Source organism: Cynoglossus semilaevis, chromosome 18 (assembly GCF_000523025.1).
Source record: "Cynoglossus semilaevis isolate Cse_v1.0 chromosome 18, Cse_v1.0, whole genome shotgun sequence".
Classification (NCBI taxonomy): Eukaryota; Metazoa; Chordata; class Actinopteri; order Pleuronectiformes; family Cynoglossidae; genus Cynoglossus; species Cynoglossus semilaevis.
In genome coordinates, this window is record NC_024324.1 from 3,822,441 (window position 1) to 3,827,208 (window position 4,768).

The 4,768-nt window shown below is 37.8% G+C and overlaps 1 long non-coding RNA gene across 2 annotated transcripts in view; it reads left to right on the top strand.

The window, feature by feature from the left end:
* LOC103394044 (uncharacterized) overlaps positions 1 to 4,768 on the top strand; it is a 28,113-nt gene that overhangs the window by 16,451 nt on the left and 6,894 nt on the right. For both annotated transcript variants that reach the window (XR_523093.3, XR_003052737.1), the window contains exon 2: positions 648 to 698. This is a non-coding gene — a long non-coding RNA (uncharacterized LOC103394044). The remainder of the gene's footprint in view (positions 1 to 647; positions 699 to 4,768) is intronic.

Here is a 4,768-nt window from a genome sequence, read left to right on the forward strand (position 1 = left end):
AAAGAGCTGTAGGAAATGAGAGACTGTGGTGAAGATCACAGATGTGTCCAACCTGAGACTTATTTCCACCAATCAGCGTCGTCGGTGGGTTTGGGTTCCTAACACCTCACTCTGTCAGGAAATCCTCAGAGGGAAGGAGACGTCGGGAGTTAGAATCCTGGTTGGGTTTTTTTGTTTTTTTTTTACCACATCTTGACTGAAAAGAAGTCCATATTAGTGGGTGTTTATTTTTCTATTTTAACACAAAACCAGAAAAGGAAGTGAAATAAAATTTGAAAATGTTCTTTTTTTTTCCCAAGTTAAGGTCATAATTCTTTTTTTTTTGTTTACCCCCAGAAGTCTTTAATAAATACTAATATTAATTGGTAAACTTGTTCTGACAAAATATAAAATATATTTGATTTTGTGATTTAAATATATATATTTATAGAATAGCACTATTGCTACATCTGTTATCTAATGGCTAACATGTGTTGATGATAAATATTTAAAATTAAGGTCGGGTCAGAAAAGCACAAATAATTGGAAAAGCATTAAGAATTGTCACGTTAAAATATTAGATTTCAGGTAAAGTTTAAATCTGAAATCTGAAAGTTGTTATCTCAAAAATAACAATAAAAACCCTCTAACCCTCTTTTTTTTTCCAGACCGACTCCCTGCGTATTCACGATGCCTTCGTTTCAACTTCCTGTCATTACGTGAGTACAAATATCAACAATAGCTCAACAAAATGGTTGGATTTATGCGCGACGCCGTCGTAAAGGAGCGTTTGAGCAGCAGTTTTGAACTAATGCTTTGTAAACTCTTCACATCACTTTATCTCCTACAACATTTACGGCCTCATAAAACGCTTCCAGGCTGCAAATGAAGTTGCAGGTGTATGAATATTCATGCTGTAAAAACACTTAAGTACTTTATGAATAATTCTGGACAGAGTCTGATTTATTTTTCCACGCTAACCGTCTTCTGATTTATTGCCCTCCTATAGGGCAGATTAAGAGGTGGGTGAAACACAATCGATGCCTCGCCTTGGCTGAAAGTTGTAGCCTTACATGACTTGGGGGGGGGGTTAAAGGCGAGTAACGACTGCTCATACCTGTTTACTCTGTGGAGTGTGTACTTGCTTGCTCACAGCAAACACAGACACAAATACAGTATGTTTATAATATATTTATAAGTTTGGGCCAAAAAAAAAAAAAAAAAAACTTGTCTTAGAAGATCCTTAGCATTTATTCATTTTTAACGTCCGCAAACTTTTATGGTCACAGCCAATAGATTTACGACGACATAATGTCATTTTTTTTCTTTTTTATAAATTACACTCCAGCCTTGGTATGAGAGGACACAGTTTGATTGACGGTCTGCAATCAGGCTTTTTTTTTTTTTCTGACTCTTGTCGATTAGTCACCAAAAAGTCTGACCCAACTGACTTCTGAAAAAAAAAAATCTGGCCCAGTTTGATTTATTATTAAACAGCCCTGCTCTGATTAACAACGAGTATTTTACTTTTTTATGATACTGTAGTTTTTCTAGAATCTAGGATTTACATTTTAACTGTGTAAAGTTGCCTCAAAATAACCCAGTTTTTTTTAATTGTTGTCGGCCATTTCTCACTAAATGTTACCTGCACCTTCTAGAATATTTTCTCCCACCTAGTGGTTTCTGCGTGAAAGGTCACTGTAAAAGGAAAATAGTTCAAAACAAATAGAGATAAACCGCACAAATTTGATGAAAAGTCTTCTCACCACGTACCATCACGGAGTCCAGGGACCAGATGTTGGAGCGTGGAGCACCTTCAGCAGCTCCTTGTTAACTCCTCTCCCCTCAACCTCCCCCGGGTGTCGGTGTGTGGGTGTCTCCACGATCTGAGCGTTAGCCGGCCGGTTCGTGTTTCCGACAGGTTCTCCGTGTTCAGTGTCGGCCGCTGATGAACTAACTGATAATTGTCACCTCTATTTTGAGAGAGGTGAAGCTCAGAGAGACCACGCTCAGATGGATCCTTGAAGCTGCGATCGTGAGTACAAACGCAGAGAAAATGTCAGGCTGTGGAGTGTGAGACTCGTGACCCAGTTTATTAACGACGCCACGTCCAAAAACCTCGCAGATCCACTGCGCTCCCTCAGGGATGTCGGATTAGTTCCGTCAAAAGTGCTGCAGATGTTTATTCATGAAAACTGAAGCAAATGAATGAATGGAAATAGGACACAATAAATATGGAAAGTTTGATGTATTGAGCTGCATCAGATCATCCACTAATTTGATGAATCTGTTAGTGATGGTGATTCGTTAGCCAAAACCGTGGAAACATCGTGACGGTAGAAAACAAGGATTCAACTCTTTTAGAGTATCTTAGTTACAGCGATACCTAGAAAAGTATTTCAAAATAATATTTTAGATGACACTTTTATTCATTTCTGGGTCACATGTTAAAGCTTCAGCCAATCCCAGCAGTCATTGCAGGGTCAGACCCTGGACAGTTCTCTAGGCCCAAACCTGGGACACCTATGGTCAGTGTAGATTGAATAATCACCCAAATCCTTCATGTTGTTGGAATCTGAGAGAAAAACCAGAAAAGAGAGGGACAAGCGACCATTCACACCTATGGTCAGTGTAGATCGAATAATCACCCAAATCCTTCACGTTGTTGGAATCTGAGAGAAAAACCAGAGCACCTTCAGGGACATGTATGGGTCCCAGAGCCAGGATTTGAACACACCTGATCTGACAGATTAAAATAGGGGGGCGGGGGGGGGGGGGGAGGGTGAAGACTCTGGTCCCTCCAACAGTCTCATTAACCCTGGTCTCTGGCAGTGACTTCACATTCCCAGGGTGTGGTGCTGAAACCTGGCTTCAGTTACACATTTCTGTGAATGTGTGTGAGAGCGTGTGGACAGACGCACTCTGCGCGTGTGTGTAAATGTAAAGCTATAGCATGCTACAAGCTAAAAGCTAATGTAAAGTTAAAAACAGACTTCAGTAGCATTTTTTACGTCCTCTTTTTTCATCATCCTCGTCCAGTTGGACAAACGTACAGTTGGCAGACCAACTCTTAACTGAAAGTGACCTTGATTAGCTCAGAGTTAGCCAGAGGCTCAGGCAGTTTAAGGATAATTTAGGATAGAAGGACAGAAGCATCAGTGGTCTGTCTGTGAGGTGTGTCGGCCACAGAGGAGGTTTGTGTTTTCAAGTGTCGGTGCAGAGACTGACGCCGTGGTGAGACTTGTTTAGATCATCTGAAGAAATAGAACAGTGGCAGCGAACTGTGATGTCTGAGCTGAGGAGGAGGAGGAGGAAGAGGAGGAGGAGGAAAACTGAGGAGGGAGAGTCAGGAACACTCTGGTCTTTGATGATCTCTCTCTCTCTCTCTGTCTCTGCCTCTCTTTCTCTTCACAGTTTAGTTCATCTGTCAGTGAAGCCGTCGTCAGTCACTTCCATTTGAAGCAGTTCCGTAAATATAATCTTAATCTCACAGATACAGTATAGTAGTAGTACTACAAGTGTACTAGAAGATTAATAAAAAGTGAAGTTTTTTTTTTCTACATTTTCTGGCGAATATTAAAGAAATGAAAAAGTGAAGTTTGTTGAACATTTTCTGGCGAATATTAAAGAAATGAAAACTATATAAAATATTCATGTTACAGATGAATTCTTCATACGAAAAAACAGAATGTCTTTGAAAGATCTCATTTAAGACCAATATACTAAAACAAATTTGTTCCTTTAAGGGAAAACTTCAAAATGTACTGCGAGTGAAGTACGTTCTTCCCTCAGTGACTGTTTAAATGGCAAAAACACTTCAAAATTTACGACCAATATATTTTCTGCGTTTGGATTTTAAGACCAGTACCAGGCAGTTGGGTCATAAAAGTGATATAAAAATATATTTGACTATTCTGAGTCGATCTTTGTGACAAATGAGAGAAAATCCAGGCAGTGATTGAAGTGAAGCACAAAAGAGAGTGAAGTATTTCTGCAGACGCTGTACTCTGTGAAGAGACACACGGAGTGTGTTTTTACAGCCAACTTTAAAGTCTGTGTTAGGTCGGATTTTGGCAGCATATCACACACACACACACACACACACACACAGATCTGAAAATGTGTCTACTTTAATCTATTATTAGATGTCGTTGCCTGATCCAGACTAATGCAGTATTAAAATAAAAGTACTCTACTCATGTGTACTTTATACACAGTATTAAAATACTGTGCTGCCAATAAAAAGTTTTTTTTCTCTTCTTGAACCTGAGTCATATCTGATAACAGAACCGGGCCCTGGGGATCAGAACAATGCTGCATTAAATCCATTAGTTTAGTGCTTTTTATCCAACTCCTCAGTGCAGTGTATGTATATATTTATATATATTTTTATATATATTTTATATACATATATTTTTTTGTTTTTGTGTTTCTTTTTTTTTGGAGTAGTGGTTCTCACCGTCTATATAAATAAATATACATATATACAGTATGTATATATATTTATGTATATGTATATATATGTTTATATATATATATTTATGTATATGTATATATATGTTTATATATATATTTATGTATATATGTTTATATATATATATTTATGTATGTAAATATCTCGATTGACTCATTCCTTTTAGCCTCACTTATATACTTCTTCGTCTTCTTTTTCTTCTTCTTCTTCTTCTCGTTCTTCTTCTCCTTCTTCTTTTTCTTTTTCTTCTTCTTCTTCTTCTTCTTCTTCTTCTTCTTTTTCTTTTTCTTCTTCTTTTTTTTTTTTTTTCTTTTT